The following is a 21,357-nucleotide window of genomic DNA, read 5'->3' as shown; positions in this document are numbered from 1 at the left end:
CTAATGGTCCGGATACCGTAGGTAGGTATGCATGTGCAAATATAGTGATGCATTTGTGACACCAAACCCCATAATGGGCCGGATATGTTATGATATATACATACGATGAGGTTATGCCGTGTACGATAGTATGATGCCGTATTCAATGACATGATGAAGTGATATATATGATGAAAAGAGATGATGATATGATATTACGATGAAAATGATTTTACTGCATAAGATGTAGACACGGTAATGGGTTAATTGTTATATTTGTCCCATACATCCCTGCTTCAACTGTAATATCATTATAGTGTTTTATGCTTACATACTCAGTACATATTTCGTACTGACCCCCTTCTCTTCGGGGGGATCATTTTATGCCCGCAGGTACAAACACGCAACTTGAGGATCCACCAGCTTAGGATTCCACCCAATGGGTTTAAGAAGAGCTCCATTGTGTCGGAGCCCAACTTTTAGTACCAACCATTGATGTATATATTTGTGTGTTCAAGGGTACGGAGGGGGCCCTATCCCACCTTATATTTCTGTTTCTTTTTACTTTTAGAGGTCTGTAGACATGTATGTGTGTTGTATATATATGTGTGAATAGTTGTTCCTATACATTACGATAGCCTCGTCGGCGTATATATATTATCTTGCTTGTTGGCATGCTATGACTCAAATAGGAGACAGGTTTTCTTATAGTTAGCAAGGGTATACGCTAGTGTCCAGTTCAAGCACCCATCACGGCCTACGGGGTTGGGTCGTGACATACTACACAAACTTGACCTTAGAGACACTAGAACAATCCCTTCTTTACCATGTTACCATATCTTAGGGTGTTGTTACCCTGACACTGGTTGTTTAGCCTATCATTTAGGCTATCACACTATAAATAAAAGGGTATAAAAATAATAATAGGAAATTATCTTAATGTGTCTAACCAACTGATAATGGGGTAAAAGAGTTGAAGGGTAATGTGTCTAACCTTACCCAAACTATAAGCTCTCATTTGGCATCAATCAAAAAAATGGAGGCTCCAATGAATTATTTGTCATCTCTAATAAATCCTTGATGAAAGGTACACTTCTTAGTGACACTCTTCCTAATCTAAAGAATGATAGTCATTGTATGAAACTTGTAAGTAGGAGTGATAAACTACTTGATGGTGTAAATAATGAACCAAAATATTTTGTATGTTACAAGTTAAATGATGGGGTTAATCCTAGTGCATCCATACCGATCAATAAGGATAATATTGCTGTGATTGATCTTTGTTCAATGAAAGAAAAAAATGCTCCTCCATATGTGGTACTTGATGATAAGGAAACCAAGGAGGACAAAATTTCTATAAGTTAGCTACGTAAGTTCCCACCTTCTTAACCACAAATGCCATGAAAGAAAGAGAAAAATCAATTCAAGAAGTTTGTTGACTTATGTAGCAAAGTTTCTGTGAACATACAATTGGTGGATATCCTTATACAAATGTGGATGTATGCTAAGTTTATAAAATAGTTGTTGAATAAAAAGAGGGTTATTGATGGGGAAAAAAAGAGTTGTCACATCAATAAAGTGCTATTATGGAGAGCAATTTGGCATCCAAGAGGGAAGATGCGGGAGCTTTAACCACTTTATGCACCAACCGAGTGTATTTGTTTAACAAGGGTCTGTGCAACCTCAGGGCTATTTTAAACTTGATTTTCCTTGAGATCTTTAATAAGTATGGTTTAGGATCTCCTACTCTTATGTGGTTGCCCATGGAGGATATGTTAATCAATAATATGGTTGGAATTCGTTTTTGATGTGTAAGTAAAAGCTGACAAGTTCATCCTATAGGCGAACTTTGTGGTATTAGATTGTGATGTAGACCTTGAGGTACCTATAATCATAAGTCACCCATTATTATATACTAGATGTGCATGGTGGGTGTGGAGTTAGGTGAACTTAAGTTTTGTATGGGTAGTGAGGAGGTCTTGTTCAATCTGTGCAAGTTAGTTAAGCCACCTAATGAATGCTGAGTAGTATCGACAGTTGATTCCAAGGATAAACTGTTCAATAATCATTGTTAAGAAATTCCACATTTGAATGATTTAATCATTAATGTAGTATTGTCGAGTCACAATATTAAATCAAGCACTTCTTGGGAAGTAACCCAAGTATTTTTCAATTATTTTTACTTCACTCCTTGTCATTTTTTGTTTCCTTCAGGAAAGCAATAGAATGAGAAGTGACAAGACTTAAAAAAGCTCATATGAAGCTCAGACATAAAACCAAAAAACCATAGCCTCCATGCTACTAAACACAGGTGGATCATAGGCCTTAATCAAAATACCAGAAAAAACTTAGGCACCTCCGCAAAACCTACCAAAGGTAGGTACGGAGCTGTTGCATGCATGTGCAATACAAGTTAAATACAATAACCATACAATAAAAACACTAAGATAACCTCACTTGTAGGGCTCTAGTTTGTCGCATATTTACACATAAAAAACATATGTGCATATGCAACAACATGTATGAATTGGAATGGTGTTTTAACCCAAATGATCAACCTTATATAGCCTGACTAGTGAATTTCAAATTATGAAAATACTTTATAGACCCTTTTACTTGATCTTCTTCCCCATAAAGAATGACCACAACTCCAACTCTTCAACCACTCTTACCTCACTAATAAAAATTCCCCTACACTCTTTCCCTCTGTCGCACCACTACACAATTTGGGTGAAAGCTCAACCATTCCCTTGAAGAACCACCATTGTTGAACTTTTCAATGTTCAACCATTCTCTCATTCCTTCACTCACTCTAACTTGTGGTATGTTTCTATATATTGAAGATATTGCTTCTTGTTATGAGTGGGAACATAAAAATTTTAGCATGGTTGAGAATTTTATTTGACACCCCCACTTTGTGTGATTTTAAGTTTGATTTGTTTTTTATGGTGTGCTTGATCTCCAAATTTGGTGTTAAAGGGTTGAATATTATTTAAGGATGTGTATGCATGTTAGATGACCTCTTTATGATGTCTTGTAATTTTAGTTTGGGTGAAGTCTCAGTAACCCATTCCTGCGTATTGCATGGATTAGTCATTCTTAGTGGAAAATACATCCTTAGCTTCGTTTCTTGAAATTCTTATCGATTTGAATCTAAATTGCATGTCAGTATGTCTTTTGAATGTGAATTGCAAGTTTAGCACAGTGAGCTATCAAGAAAATATTTTTAAAAAATCATCATTTGTGTGGCACATGCGTGTTATATATTCACATATGCGAAATGCATGTGCCATGAAAAGTGCAGGTCCTACTTCTTTTTTGGAATTAATTCATTATATAACCTGACTCAGATATAACCTGCTAATCCCATTCACCCGAACTCTCAATTTATCCGTATCTCCCCTTCTTTTTAACCCTTCTAATGCACTATTTCCCCTTCATCTTTTTCCTCATAACATCAAGATCAATACTCCACCTCTTAAAATCAACAATTCTTACACATAAAATTCCTCCACAGCCTCATTCATTTTTACATCCACTACACTAGTCAGCATTAAGAGATTTCCCCCAAGTGAATTTGAAGAACCACCATTGGAAGACCTCCATAAGTTTATGTTTTATTTCACCCACTCTTACATCGCATATAGATATTATTCCCCAAACCTCAATTGTGCGGGCATCCTTGTTGAATTTGATTAAAGGAGTGTATACTTTTTCTTTAAATTTGACTTTAATGTTTGAATTTTATTCTTTTTGACTATTCATGAGAGGTATCTCTTAGTTATATGTTGAAAGTTTTGTTGAGGGTTGAGTTTGAGTAACCCATCATTGTTTATGTATTTTATAGATTGGAACTATGATGGATTGTGTGATGTTATTCCTAAGGAAAGAATTGTCATTATTATGATTTTTCGGTATTTTTGTTGATTTGAATGTGAATTCCATGTCTTGATGTTTTTTAAATACTTTGAGTAATTCTTAATGAGCGGTGAATCCAAGATTTGCACATGAGAATAGTTAAAGATTCTAATGAAATGTTCTTAATATTTTGTATAACTTGACGTTTTCCAAAAATGTATGGGGTAAGTTCCTTCTTAAAGGAAGTCATTGAGTTCATTTATAATTGATTTATTATTATTATGGGGATGTTTGAGTAACCGTTAGATTAACTTGTTGTTGAATAGTTGGCTAAAAGAACTGGGCCTATAAAGGTCATTTTCAACACTGTCTGGCACAAACGTCTGCCAGATATTGCCCTATATCTCATAGTTGCAACGTACGATAAGGCATAGAATACCATATCTACTACCTCAAACATCCATTACACCTGTGTATTACAAGTCTTTATTTGCGAAATTTTGATGCCAACACATGTCATATTAATTATTGTCAATTCACTAACACTAGCATGCGCTAGAAAGGCATGCTACAGGTCTCGCAGGTGTTGCTTAATTCTGATTTTCCTTAAAACACCTTGCTTTCTATTTCTTTTTTACTTTACTAGTTTTTATTAGTTTTTTCTTGTATTTCTTATTGAAAAATATAAAAATACATTATTCTGATTCTATGGTACTCTTTCCTTTTTAGCAGACTATGACTTCAAATTAGATATATTCTAATAGGAATGCCCTTAATTCTTCATTCTTCTCCAAGCTAAAAAAGCAATAACAAAGTTTCTCCATTTTTGGCCAATGAGGAGGATAGGGTCCACTTCTATGTGGATGGAATGAGGCCTTACATTATCAAGATCAAGAAAAGTCGTTCATTCACATTAGAAAAGAGTTCCAATTTGGAAGGACTCGAGAGTGAGTTCCTAAACATCACATGATAATTCACTAATAGAGATTGGATACCATTCATGGATGCTGAGGTTATTTCCCCAAATTGATAATTAGGAGATTGACACCATGACTGATACCACTAAATGGACTAACTGCATTACACCAGGGTCCATATTATGGGAAAAAGTTTCCACCAAAATCCACCCACTTCAATGGGTTATAGATGTTTGTAAGCTTTCATGGGAATCATTGGGTGGAGAAATTTTAAGGTAGGATCTAAAGTTTGAAGCCAAGTTGTGGTAGGATTTCATCTATGCCTACTTCATGTCTTCCAAGAATAGTCAAAGTTCAGAATTTAGGACCTCCTTGTACGAGTTCATTCTATGACTCGTAACACATCCTACAAATTGTCTGCTTGAGTCTTTTCAAAAGTACTGAGGCTTGTCAATTTCACAAAATCAGAGATCAACTCTATGAGTCGTCAACTTGACTCGTAAACTCAGTTCCAAACTTATTTGATTTTCCAACCTCAATATCATTCCTATGAATTGCTCCTACGACCCGTAGGAGACCTACGACTCATAGTCCAAGTCATAAACTCTAGGACAGTCCTTTTTCTTAGAATTTTCTTTCATTTCAACTTGTACACTTTTGGGGACTTATAATATCTCCCCCTTGAGAACATTCATTCTCAAATAAGATTTGACTAGCATAGAAAGGACACAGAAAGAGGACTAGCAACCCAACATGAATGCAATAAAACATCAACATGAATAGAACATGGGATTTTCAAATGTCACATAAAACATGACTTTTAAAATCAACTTCATGAACATGCATGCATATGAAATGACATGAGATTAGCTAGAACTCAGAAATTTGTAAGAATAGACATGTGAAGCTAACACTTCAACTATCTTGGAAACTCAAATAGTCGGGTTATCAAGTCAATCATAGAACAATGAATGTGAAACCAATCCATACCCACCATTATCATGACCAAAGAAAATTCGTAACATGACAGATGAAGTAGCCCGAGCCATCTCCCTTCTCTTCTAGTAGCAACCGGACTATCTTTCATAAGTCAAGTTTTCTTCAACACTCACATTACCCAAAGATACATGGCATTAGTACCACCAAAACATTTCCTCAATATTAATACGTGGAATACCGAATGATCCAAGGCTAACTCCAATGGTAATTAAAGTTCATAGATTACCTCACCAATATGCCCAAAGATCCTATACCACTCCTCACCACCACATCCAATCAACCTCGAGATCTAAGAACCCAAAGCACCGTACATTTACCCACATGCCATCAACATCACATTCAAGCCTAGTGCCACAACCATTGTAATACACTCACTTGAAACCCTTAATGCCACGACTGGACCTAGGACCTAGTCGTAGCACGGTAATTGAAATACAAGAGACCCCAACCAAAAGCAATCTTAGCATTAATTGCATACATAAGATAAAGAACAATATAAATATAAGCGAAAGTAATCATAAGTGGGATAAGGGACTTAGGAAAACCCAACACTATAAACGTCCAAACCGGACTACACTAATATACCGTCTAAACATTACTCTAGCTTAACCTTCGATATGGGCTTAAGATAAGATCCTAGCTCACCCTAGCAATAAAAGAAATGTCTAAGCAAAAGAAACATGAAATAAATTATTATACTCGGTAGAATGAGGAGTCATCAAGTCTTAGAACTCTAAAGCAAACTCTAGCCATGATCAGGGTAATCGCGAGTGTCGTTCATCTCTATATTATGAGGCAATATAGGCAAAATATGAGTTAATATGTTTGCATGTACTAAGTATGTGAGATATGCATTAACAATTAAATAAGGTACAAACAATATGAATATAGGATGCATGACCAATGTAATGAAAAGCATGAAATAAGGCTTGGAAATCATTTGAAATCATATTAAAAATTTGCGGTCAATGCATCATAAACATTATAGTATAACTTAGTTCATGTAATATAACTTGTGAGATTGGACCTTTAACCTTATAAGAGATCATGGACATGTGAAATATATTAGTAGTCATAGTAAGAAATACCTTAAACATCGAGAGAAGGACCTTGTAAATTAGTGAGAGCGACCGTTAACCGACATAAATCATGTGAGCTATAACATAGAGTACTAATGTTTACCCATACATCAGAGAAAAGGGGTATACTACTTGCCAAGATAGACTCCTATATGCCTAAGTGGATCCACTAAGCTACATGAAGGATCGAGCCTCAACTATGGGCGATCCTTTAAGGAATCAAGCATCTTCTATAGGTGATCCTCTAAGGAATCAAGCCTTTTCTATGGGTGATCCTTTATCCTATGGTGGCACGTAGTTATGGGACAATGGGATTTTTCTATGGCTATCTTGCCTTTGATATGGGATAGAATGCCTATTCCAAGGTTCAATCGGTGCTAGATACACTCTCAATGGAATAGACAAATCATAAAACATAAACTCAATCATCATATGGGATGGGCCATATCTACTACCCCTTCACTCTTCATAAGAACATAATCATAGAATAGCTCCTTAACTTTATCTTATATAATATGAGTGTATACCTTTCATCACATATATCTTTATTCGTAAAACACCTTTAGGGACTTAACTCACCCTATTATTAACTTGCTTGAATAATATAGAATCATCATTCACAAAAATTCTTTGCAAAAAGCACATTTAAAATCATTTGTAGACCTTATCAAACAATCATAAAGCTTTCGTTGAATATAACTTGGAACTCAAGATCATAGCTTATATTTGAAACTTAGGGTAAAACATGCATACATGATAAATGAACTTATCACACCATAATAACTTCTTTGATCCTAACTTTGATCATTATTATAACTTTCATCATAAAAATCATAATCTCAACTTTAAATCATGAAAACTTTACTTGAAGATCATTGAACTCGTAGTCTATTCATGAAAATTATCTTTAACTTCATAATCTAAATTTGGAAATAACTTCATGCATAGACATTCATAATTGGACTTAAAATCATGCAATTCATATGAAAACATGCATATAATGATCATTGATAACATCAAAAAATGAAATAAATCAGCCCAGTACAATTCATCAAAACTTGGTTTCATAATCAATTGAAATTAAAAGAAACTTTGAGAAAACCTTGGAACTTAATGGGTGAAAGGAACGCATGAATCAATACCCACATACCTTGATTGAATACACTAGAAAATTGAAGAGAAATGTTGTTGAGCTTGAGACCCTAGCTTGGGTGTGGGAGAAGACCTTTGAGAGGAGCCCTTGGGAGAGAAGACTTGTGATTTTTGAGAGTTAATACAAGAATGAGAGTTTAGGAATACTTAGGATAGTCAATAGTTGAGAACCTAGTCTCAAAAATATCCAAATACATTGAGGAACTTATAGGGAAAAGACCAAACAATCCCTTATAAAAATCTGTTCAAAAGAACCTATGAAGCAGCCTTACGGGTCATCGAAAACATTTCAAGTCGTAGACCCTTTTTGTCCGTCAAACCTTGAAAAAGGCTGAAAAAATGAGCCTCTGATCTTTGTTTACAACCAAGGTTTACAGGTCATAATTAAAGTTCATAATATTTCTGATTTGACAGTCTTTTGTAAAATGGCCATAACCTTTTCGTTCGAACTCCAAATGAGAAAACATTGGTGGAGTTGGAAAGAGGATTCAAAGACCTTTGATAGGTTGGGTACTACCTAATTATATATATTATATGAGATATGATCATTTAGATTTGACCCAAGTAAAATCTTTTACCAAAACTCAATCGGTAAAGAAGCTTTCTACTCGACTTTGTGCTAGAGGATTCTTGTGACCTCAAAACATCTCCAAATCTTTTCCCACACTTAATAATTGGTGTTAACATCTATGTGCAATTAAGAATCACCCCTTTACAACACTATAGATAGCTTCTATGACTCGTCATTTAGTCTACAGATCGTTAACATGAGTCGTCAAAGTAGTGCTCCAAAATCATAGGCTATTGTAATGAAGCTTGGTCCCTATAACTTATTCTTACGAGTCGTCGACTCTCCTACAAGTCGTATAAATGACTCTTCAATTTTCCCTTCACTTAGTCAAAATTTAGAACTCAAGGCCCAATTCTAAAAGTCCATTCTACAACTCGTAACTCATCCTACGACCCATCCTATTGAGTCATTTTCAATGTACTGAGACTTGTCAATTTCATAAAATCAAAGATCAACTCTACGACTAATTCTATGAGTCATCACCATTGCTACATGTCATCAACTTGACTCGTAAACTTCATTCCAACCTTAGTTGATTTTCTAACCCCAATATCATTCCTATCAGCCGCTTCTACGACCCGTAGAAGTTCCTACAACTCGTAGGCCAAGTCGTAAACTCTGGGACAGTCCCTTTTCTTAAAATTTTCTTTCATTTCAACTTTTTTACTTTCGGGGTCTTACACTTAACAAGAAGTCATCAATAGCCTATTATAATCACTCACATATCGACAACCACACATTCAAGCCTACCATTCTAACCACTTTATGTCTCTCTTGAAGTCATCATCTCTTAAAAATTTTCAAATCTAACTTAGCATCTTTACATCCACATTTGAATTAACACCTACAAAAGGCACATCAATATAGTTTTACATATTTATTGCACATAACAAGACATATCTAACTCTTTCTCCATGTCTATAACCTTAAATGGGGTAAAAATGCCATAATTTATCACAATACAGAACACCTACTCTTTCCCCAATCTATCCTAACTCATCCATCAAGAGCTACAGTCTCCACTCAATATAGTTTCTCTTAGAACATCAATATTTGGAACACATAACTGACCTTGGTAATTAATTACTCTATCTCCCCCTTATGAGAGACCCTCAATCTCCGTATAAACCACCAATCTCTTTAATTTAACTAAGGTTGGACCCATGTCTTGCCTTGCTTTTATATCCATTACTAATGATGATTCTAAACTATTTTTAACAAGAATACCACCAGCATTAATACCAATCCGTCTTTGGATAGAAGTTTGTCTTGAAGGCATCTTTTGAATATCGCAAAGAATAATGGTTAAGAAAAAAACCTTAGGGCATAATTCTATCACACAACATAGATCATGAAAGAAGTGAAACATTTTCCTAAATGCCTCATAGCCCCCTATTCATAGATGTGTCTCACTCCACACTAATGAATAAGACTCTACTCAATGAGGCATGTTAGAAACCGTAGGACACTTGAACCTTATGCTCTGATACCAAGTTTGTCACGACTTGGACTAGGGCCTAATCGTGACACAGCGATCGGGAATCCAAAGGATCCTAACTAAGCCTGTTAGCATATATAAAACCAAGCGGAATAATAATCTCAAACATGTAATTCTATAAAGGAAAATGAAATCTCAAGTCATATGTCCAAATGGACTACACAACTCTAAGCCTAAACATGCCTCTATCATACAAAAATAGGTGGTGGCATAGAACAAGCCACATGCTCCACATTCAAGAAAGAAACATCTCAAAATAGTAACGTAATCTAGAGGTAACAAAAAAATAAAATCTCAATTGATAGTCCCCGAAGCATGAGAACTTACTAAATCAGGTGAATAAATCTTCTATCTAGCCACGAGAGTGTGTAGGGTGATTGCCAAGACCTACATTATAACACAATGTAGGAAAATAAATATCTACGTTAGTACTTTGAATTTACTAAGTATATGAGATACGCATGAACAATAAAATAAATCAAAATAATCTGAACATAGGATGCATGACTAATGTAAAGAAAAGCCTGAATAAGGCTTGAAAAGCATTTGAAATCATACTAAAAATTTGTGGTCAATGCATCATAAATAGCATAGTAAAACTTACTTCGTTTCATATAACTTATGACATAGGACCTTTAACCTTATGAGAGATCATGGACATGTGAAATATATTCGTAGTCATAGTAAGATATTCCTTAAACATTTTTAAGCAAGACTTTTCACCTTTGTGGGAGCAACCGTTAACCGACATAAACCATATGAGCTATAACATGGAGTCCTAATGTTTACCCATACATCAGAGGAAAGAGGGAGACTACTTGCTAAGGTAGACTCCTATATGCCTAAGTGGATCCACTAAGCTCCAAGAAGGATCGAGATTCAACTATGGGCAACCCTCTAAGGAATCAAGCGTCTTCTACAGGTGATCATTTAACCTACGATTGCACGTAGTTATGGGAAAATGGGATCTTTCAAGGTCCACTCTATGCTAGGTAAACTCTCAATAGAATAGACAAACCATAAGACATAAAGTTATCTTATAGTGCCGAACATTATGCCAAGATGTATATTCGGGAATTGTTAAAGTTGTATGGTGTTCCATTATCCATCATTTTGTATCGTGGTACTCAATTGATTACTCATTTTTGGAAATCATTTCAAAAGGTTCTTGGTACTAAAGTAAAGTTAAGCATCGCATTTCACCCTCGAACCGACGAACAAGCCAAATGAACAATCCAAACTCTAGAAGATATGTTGAGAAAATATGTGTTTGATTTCAAAGGGAGTTAGGATGATAATCTACCATTAGTTGAATTTTCATACAATAATAGTTACCATTCAAATATCAGAATGACACCATTTGAATCCTTGTGTGGGAGAAGGTGGCGATCACCTATTAGATGGTTCAAAGTGGGAGAGTGTGCCTTGTTAGGGCCTGAGCTAGTGTTTGAGTCCTTGGAAAAGATCAAACTTATTCTAGAAAGATTAAGGGCTTCTCAGAGTCATTAAAAGTCCTATTCAGATGTTAGAAGGAGAGAATTTAATTTTTTTTTAGTTTAATGACCCTTGGGAGATCTAAAGCTGAGCAACATCCCCAAACCTTAACATTAATAACAAAAAGAAAAATGCAAGGAGGGGGACATAAATCTTACCTTGGATACTATGGTGGTTCACAATTTGGCCAACCTACTAAGGTCGGCCAACTCATCCTCGTTACTATAAAAAGAAACCTAAAATCTAAACACCTAGAAGAGAGGACTCATCTCGATACATAGATTCTAGGAAAGCATAAATAAGGGAAATTCTCCCCTTTACAAGTGAATAAACAAAAACATCTTCAAAAAAATAGTGTGAAGAGGTCTGAGTATCACCAAAAAATAACCTCCAAAAGAATAAGCAAGAGGAAAGTCTTACATCCTAGGGTGGTTCCTTGATTATTTTCAATTTCCTTCTTCTGAAATTGGCCATTTCAATCTTGTCTAAATGGTAATAGGCCCTAGTATTTAATGGAAACTGCTGGATGTTAAAATAAATGTAAGGACTGCTAAGATTTTGATAATGTTTAGAGAGTGTATCAGCTTTAAAGTTAGCCTCCCTATAGGTATGCTTATATTTGAAACATTGCATATGATTAGTGATACCATGAAGTTTGTCCAGAGATTGAGTAATGCTAAAAGGTGGGATAGTAATTTCATTGATCCAGTGCACCAAAATTTTAGAATCTACCTCAAATAATACCTTTGTATAACCATGTTGTAGGCACCAAGTGTGACCAAATATATCAGCTTCCATTTCATAAAGATTATTGGTGCCTTCTCCTATTAGAGATGCAAAAGTATAAATCATTTCTCCCATTTGATTAATGAGAATTCCACCTGCACCAATTTTACCTAGATTGCTCAAAGCACTTTCATCAGTATTTAACTTCACCCACAACTCTGGAGGTTTGGTCTAGCACATAGTAATGACCTTAGTCTCATGAATGCACTTCTCCACTAAAAGACCAGGTCTTTCCAGCACTTAGGCCATTTGATGTGAGGAAAAACATTGTTTAGTAGATTGGTGGTGTCTTTTTAGATTAGGTACTTCACTATAGCTAATTTAGACACTTTACCACCATATTTGCAAGCATATATATATTCTTCCAAATATTACAACATATAAAAATGGGAGTAGTATGCAAAATCAGTTTATGGGCATCATTTTTATAGTTGGAATTCCATCAATTCATGACTTGATGTATTAAGGGGATATAAGTGTTGCTGATCCCCAAAGATCCTGCAAAATTGTAACACCTCATAAAAATGTCCACAAAATACCTTAAGAATGCCTTGGAAATAGGCCGCTCATGTAACACATTATTCTTAATCTTTTTGAAAAATCCGAGTTCGAAATATCGATAAGGAGGTCAAAACCTACGGGAAAATGGTATCGGTGGATTTTTGGGACTAGTAGAATGGAAGAAGGATTTTTGAAGAAAGCACAAAATAGTGTGGTCCGCGACAACGTGTTGCGGACCTGGGGACAACTTATGACCAAGTTGGCCGCGACATGTCCACGTCGCGGACCTGGGAACGTTTCCTGGCTGAATTTAGTTTTTTTTAAGGGCATTTTAGATTTTTCCCAAATTATTAGTTAATGAACCTAGACATTTTTAGGATTTAATTCAACTCTATAAATTAACCTAAATCTCTAATTCTATTCATTCTTGTACAATTCATCTATCAAATATTTCTCTCTTTATAAAACGTCTCTCAAGGTTTTCCATTAAAGACTTTAAGAAAATTCACTCAATTTTTCCATAAAAATTCTCAAGTTCTTCCAAATTAATTGGTGTTCTCACTCAAGGTATGTGGGTATTGATTAATGGATCCTTTTATCTATGAAGCCCAATCAATTTCTCAAGGTTTTCTATCAAATTAAAGTATGGTATTTTATGGGTTTTGTGATCTCCATTTCAATTTCATGAATTTTGATTTAAAATATGATCATGAGTCTATTTTGATATAAATTGATGGTTATTGAATTAAATTGAAGAGTTTTTCCATGAATTCTTCTATTTTGATTTCTAGGTTTCATGATGTAAATTATGGGTATTTTTATTTATACTTATAAAGGATATTATCTATATGAATTATATATGGGTTGATATAAAGTTTATGATCATGCATATCTTCAAGTTAATTTGATAATTTTCAAGTAAATTGATCATGCATTCATGCCATACCCTAATTTCAAGTCCAAGCTATGGTCATGAATTTTCAAAGTATGAATTTGACTATGTATTTCCATTATGATCATGAATTATAAGTATGTTTCAAATTATGTTTTTTCATGCAAGTTATGAAGTAAGGCGACCTAAGGCCTAACGATATGAATTATGCAAAAATGATTGTAATGATGAAAGGACAATTCTCACATTACAAGTATGTTATGAAAATGAGTTACTCTATGATTTTAAGCCAATGATCATGACTATGATATATGAAATTGTGATTTTATGTTATGTATGTATTTCGTGGGATTTGACTTAGCACCGAATGTGGATTTGAGATGGAGGCTCGAAGGAAGGGGTCCTTATATAAAGTCTCTTATCTTATAACTACGTGCCAAAGTAGGATTGCTTTTTTGGCCTAGCTAGTGGATCCATAAATAGCACATGTTCATGATTAAGAGTCTACCTTGGCAAAGTAGCCTCCCCCTTCTCGATGTGGGGATCATCAGATTTCATGTTATAACTAGCATGGTCTTATTATCGGTTATGGTTCCTATCCCACATATGTATGATTTCTTAAGTATGTTTTCACTTGAATTTATATTTTTAAATGCTTTGGTCAATATCCTTTTCTCATGACTTTACATATTCCATCTTATCATGTGTTTTACTTGACCTTTACATTCCATGATTTATGTTGCATGTCACGCCCTCATACTTAGTACATTCTAACGTACTGATGCATATTTTTATCTTACATTGTCTCATAATATAGGGGTTGAGATTGAAGATCCTAATCGTCCATGTAACTAGTAGGCATTCCTATTTGAAGGTATTGTGGTGAGTCCTCATTGACCGGGGACTAGTTTTAAGATGGTTACTGTTTTTTTTCCAAAAGACTTTTATTTACGTCGTATATTGAGGGTGAGCTAAGGACATATCTTAGCCCCCGCCCATACTCATGTTTAGAGGCATCTAGTTGGATATATGTTTGAGTCTATGTTGTCATAAGACATTTTCAGATTTCTATTGATGGTTTTAGACTCTCTTATGATGTTTTCACTTTTATATTTCACCTTATGTATGCTTATGATATGTACAAGAGGCTTGGTTGGAGCCCTTTGAAGTTTTGATCGCCGTGTTACAACTAGGCCCTAGGTTGGGTCGTGATAAAAATATTTTAAAATATTTATAGCAAAGTGGCCATCAATGAATATATGATCAATATTATCGATTCCAGCATTGTAGCAACAGTATCATTGCCTAGGTTCACTGCCAAACCTGTTGATAGTATCATTGATAGGAAATTTATCTTTTAGTGCTCTCCACAAAAGAAATGAAAACTTGGAAGGTATATTTTTATGCCATGTGTAACAGTTGATCTGTATCTTGGTTCTTTGTTCCCTTATCACATTCCAAATTGAAGAACATGTGAACTTTCCATTTGCATTAAGCTTCCAGAATGGTTGATCAGGGCGATATTTGTTGGATATGAATTTGAGTTGCCGATTTGATAGATACATACTGAGGGGTTTCTAATTGTGTGACCATTTCCATATTCCAGTGACCATCTATTAGGAAGTCATCCACCTTGGTGTTATTCTACCAAGTGATGGCATCTGTATAGTTAGCTAGAGGACCCACATAAAGCCAATCATCCCATCAAAATAAGCAGGTGCTTGATTTAATCTTCCATTGTATGTAAGTTTCAACTTTGTGCTTATTCTTCTCATATGTTTCCTCACTAGATATTGGCCAGTGTCTCACTTTTTGGTGACAGGATTTGATCTTTTACTATATTTGGCTTTCAAGAATTCACCCCATAAATTATTCTTTGTTCTAATTATCCACCACTCCTGGTATTAAAATGAAATACATACATCCTTGATCATTCTCACCCCAATCCCACCTTCCTCATAGGGAAAGCTTATATTTCTCCAAGAAAACCAATGGTACATTTTCCTTCCATTCTTCCCCCTAAAAAAAGTTAACTTTAACACTCTGAATTTGTTTGAGAGTTGTTGAAGGTGGAAAGGTAGCAGAGAAAAGGTGAATGGGGATAGACTGTAAAACATGTTTGACTAAAGTATCTCTTCCTCCATAGCTGAGAATCCTTGTCTGCCATCCAATAATTTTGTTGATCACTTTAGAGATGATGTCTGAGAAATATATAACCTTTTGTATACAATGTAAAGAGGGCATCCAAGATAGGTGATAGGTTCTCTCGTCTGAATAAAACTAGTGACCCTTTTGATCCTCTAAATGGTGGTTCTGAAAGCATTAGAAGGGATCATAAAATGACTCTTTTCTTTGTTAATCAGCTGTCCGAATACCTCTTCATAGGTGGATCAGGTTTTCATGATCAACTTAAGAGACCTTTTTCTACCATAAGTGAATATGATAATGTCATCTGCAAATCTTCGATGATTGATCTGAGGACTCCTTGTCTCCATATAAAAACCATGATATATAGGGTTCTGATAAAGACTATTAAGTAATCTTCACAATAATTTAGCACCCAATATAAATAGTGCAAGAGATAGGGAGTCACCTAGCTTGAGCCCTCTAGTCGAGTGGAAAAATCCATGCCTAGATCCATTCACATTAGTAGAGTACTAGATATTAGCCATGATTCCCTAGTTCATATCAATAAATGCCTAGATCCATTCACATTAGCAGAGTACTAGTTATTAGCCATGATTCCCCAGGTCATATCAATAAATATCTCACCAAAACCTAATTTCCTCAAAACTAGACAAATATATGACTAGGAGACCTAGGCTTTGGCCATATCCAACTTAATCAAAACATCCCCCCTTATAATAACTTTCTTGATATGATGAATAATCTCTTGAGCCAACATAATGTTCTCAGAGATACTTCTCCCCTTGACATATCCAGATTGGTTTAATAAAATAAAGTATCACGACCCAAACCTAGGGCCTAGGTATGACACAGTGAATGAGGAACTTAGAGGTATCTCATCCAAGCAATCTTAACATTCATTAAGACTTGATAAGTAATGAAAATAAACAATAAGCGGAGATAAAAAGGAAAAATAGGACTAAGGGAGAACATCTTAAGCAAGAATCATTAACAACCTCAAATCATCATCCATATATGTCCAAACATACCTCTACTTATAGACCTAACGGAGGCTAAGACATGTCCCTAGCTCACCCTAAATTGAATTAGGAATAAGTACAATGAAATGTGTCCAAAAGTCTTTACATAACATAAGCTATAAAAGGAAAGGAATGTTGTCCCCGAAACATGGGAACTCACCAAAAATAGTAGCCTTCAATGAGTTTAACTAGCCACATAGAGGTGAATGTAGAGTAACGCCAATTCCTACATGGTGATATCATGTAGGCAAAAGAGTACGCATTAGTACTTTGAATGTAATAAGTATGTAGGCATGCAATTCATTAAAAACAATAAAGCATTATAAGGTAAGATACATGAGTAGATGCATGTATGAGACATAAAGTGAATAGCATTTGAAACCTTCATTTGTGGGAAGATGACCATAACCGACATTAAGACCGTGCGAGCTATTACATGGAATCCAACATAACCCCTTACGTTAGAACAGAGAGACTACTTGTGGGGTAGATCTCCATCAACATCATTCATTTCTTTAAAATTCATGACTATTTGTTGATCAACTAGCCTAAGCCTACAAGATCTCCTATATTGGCACATAGTTAATGAGACAGGGGGTTGCTACTAGAATTTTCTTATTGAATCCCACCTCAATGCCCCATTCGATGCTAAGTTAATCACACAGAATAGCTCATATAATATAAGAACATAATCATTTAAATAACTCTAGATCGTCAAAATATCAGTCGATAAAATAGCTCATTAAAACCTTTCATTGATTTACACAAGTGAGAATTGGACTTTCACAAGTAGAATCCATCATTTTATAATCATTTCATAATTCGTTCATTTTGTAAGACTCCTTTAATCAAAGACATTTGTTTCATAAACATTCATTTAGAATCAAACCTTCAATTCAAACATCGTTGAGATTATAGTAAAACTATGTGGGTTCTATTCTATTAAACTTTCAAATAATTTAAATCAATGCTAGCATGCATGAGAATAATGAAAGGCATCAATTCAGACATCTTTAAAAAAACCACCAACACACCTTAAAACCCCTTTCATGCTTTCATATAGAACCTTGATAAATCAACCATTCAATGAATTAGGAATCAAAATAGGTTAAGATGGATAAATAAACTTCAAATATTCAATAATCCATACATTTGAAATCATAATCAGAAAACTCATAAAATCCACCATTTAAAATAAGCTATTAGGTTTAGAAAAATCATGGGCTCCATGGGTGGAAAAAACTATGAATGAGACCTACATACCTTGGAAAAATAAATTCCTAATGCAATCTTGGTAAATGGAGCTAGAAGAATCTACGAATGAAACCCTAGCTTTCCTAGGTGAAGAAGAAAACTTTGAGAGGAGGAAGGGTTTTGTGTCTTAGGAATTGAATGAGAATAATGAGTTGGGAAAGGCTTAGGATCATTTAGATTGGTTAGATTCAGTCCCTAAAATAACCTCACTTTTTTGATAAAACACTGGAGAAGACCAAAATACCATTCTTAAAACTGGCCGGACTCTAATACATGGAGGACACATCATGGTTCGTGATACTCACCCAGCCCGTGATGGTGTTCTGTGAAAACTAACTTAGAGGAGAAATTTTGGGGGTTGCAAGGAAAGCTTCAGTAATTCCTCTATGGAGACCATCACGGTCCATAAAGGGAATCACAGTCCGTGAACTATAGACGTGGTGCAGGACCTGCAGGAGGGCCCGCAAGAATGACCACTATGAAAATCACGACGGACTATGAAAGGTTACACTGACCGTGGTGGTCAATCGTGGTCCCTGCTTTGGAAAGTTACCAAAGGGCCACCATGGAGGGCACTACAATCCGTGGTGCTCACTATGGTTTGTGGTCCATTGTCGTGGTCCCTTTCCTACAAGACTCACTTTTAGAACAACACCATGGCGGCTCACCATGAGGCATGGTATGGACCACGACATATAATGGACTTCATGATCATCAGTTGGTGCCAGTTTTTCTGTATTTTTCTGGGATCTCATCTTTTATTCCTCATTTTAGGAATTTCCAACTTCCAGGATCTTACATAAGGTTAGAAAAATTAGAAGCAATTCTTAAACACAAAAGTTTAGAAATGATCTTATTTGTAAAGTTGCTTAGGCCAACAGTTATAAACTTAGATAATTTATTATGATGGTTTAATTTTAGGAGTAGAACCAAACAAGCATGTGAAAAATACTTAGACATGATATGATCACAAAAGAAGGATTACACCACATCCAGTAGATCAGACTTTATGATATCCCGGTAAGTTTGATAAAATTTGACATTCATTCCATCTGGCCTAGCGGCTGAGTTTAGGTTCATTGAAAATACCACTAGTTTCAATTCTTCTTCAGTAGGTATTTCTTGCAAATTGATATTTTGATCTTCAGTCACCAATATAGAAATACACTTATGCACTTCTTTATTAATAACAATTTATGTCCCAGTAAAGATATGTTGGAAATGATCACAAGCAACCATTGCTATAGCTTTATTACCGTGTATTCATGTGCCTTCCTCATCCTGAATTTGATAAATAAAGAGTTTTCTTCTTCTTCCTCTAATGAGAGTATAAAAATACTTTGAATTGACATCTCCCTCTTTAAACCAATGGAGTTTAGACTTTGTTTAAGTAAGGAATCCTCCATTTTTAGAAACTTGATATACTGAGCATTTAATCCATGAAATGTTATCCAATCATCCTCATTGTTGTTGTTGATGAGATTATCTTCATCCTTTCTAACTTTGTCTTCAAACATCTATACTTTAGCATAAATATCTCCAAATTGAGACTTGGGCCAATTGCTAAGAGTAGAGGATAGTCTTTTAATTTTTTGATAAAAAACCCACATAGAATTGCCTTCTAACTTCCTCTCCTAACAATTCTTCACAATGTCAAGAAAGGAGGCTTGTTCAGTTCAACAGTTTAAGAACTTGAAGTACCTTATGGGTTTTTCATGATTTACTGTCACCTCCATAAGCATGGGACAATGGTCAGAAACCACAGATGGTAAATGTGTGATAGTAATTTGAGGTATATCTTCCAACCATTTGTCATTCAGCATAGCTTTGTCCAGTCTATTCCGTATTTTAAAGTTGATACCCCTCTATTTAGACCAAGTAAACTTTTTCCCCAAAAAACCAAGATCAACAGTCCACATGCTTCCATAATCCCAATGAACTCAAAACTTTCTTCATATTATAAGGGACTCCCTTCATTTTTTCCTCAATGGTAGTAATAACACTGAAATCACCTACTAAACACCATGGAACCATATTGTTGATATGAGAAAGCTGTAGCAATTTATCCCAAAGGGGTCTTTCGAGATAATCAGTATACTTAGTATACACAAAAGTGCTGATAAAGTTAGAAGGAAGCTGCGCATGCTTAATATTACAAGTAACATGCTGATCATCAACCTTAATAATATTTTGATCAATATCTTGGATCCAAAAATCTAGATTTTCCCATTATTATTGCACAAAGCATGCTCCATGGTGAGTTGGTTTCTGAAATTTTGAATCTGAGAATTATTTCAGAATGTCTCCAAAATGGTTATAAAAGGAGAGATGATGAATATTTTTAAGAGACTTCAACCTTTCCATTGAACCTTGGGTATTAATACCCCTAGCATTCTAAATGATTATATTTATCACTAGAAGGAATTTGAAGTGAACAGCCTAGTTTTTGGTCTATCAATGTTGAAAGATTTTTTCAGGGATTAATTTTTTTAAAGTGGAATTCAATTTGGTGTACATCTATAGGACATAATCCTTGTGTCTCAGTAACCTGTTGAATCTCTTCTTCAATCCCATTATCATTATAGGGACTAAAAGTAATGTCAACCTCAGCTTCAGAGTTTATCACCCTATACTCATCTATAGGGATATAATTTAGAGTACAATCAGGATTGGTTTTATCAGCTGGCTTATCAGGAGGAGGGGTAGTATAATGAGTTTGGAGAGGAGTGATGTCTATTCCTGTATTTTCATTCCCATAAGCTAATTTTTTTATAGTATCCCTCCTTTTCTTATTAAGTTTGTTGTTCTGCTTTGTAGTGGGAGTCTGAGCATTACTTGCTATTGACCCTATTTCCTTTGCCATAACACCTTTTGTCTGATTCTGACTGAGACTCAAACCCATTTTTCTAATATTTCTCATTTTGATCTTTAAATAATTAATTTATGGAACGAAATCGGGCCTTACCTCTTTTTTGGCTCAAACCCGTAGCTAGTCTCTCTTTTTCTCTAGCTTTGTCTAGTTTTTCTTTTGCTAAGTATAGATGCTGAAATGAACAATTAGTCAGCAATATATACTTATATACACATCCTTAGAAGGTTCCACGTGGAAACCCCTAAGGGTGAATGTGGTAGCCCCTTAGGGTGCCACCTCAATCATGCACCCAATCCAAAACTTCCACGTGGCAACGTGGGCCCTACCTCAAGTAGGTG

Source organism: Solanum dulcamara, chromosome 3 (assembly GCF_947179165.1).
Source record: "Solanum dulcamara chromosome 3, daSolDulc1.2, whole genome shotgun sequence".
Taxonomy (NCBI): domain Eukaryota; kingdom Viridiplantae; phylum Streptophyta; class Magnoliopsida; order Solanales; family Solanaceae; genus Solanum; species Solanum dulcamara.
The sequence above is the reverse complement of the archived record's forward strand: the minus strand, read 5'-3'. Positions refer to the sequence as shown.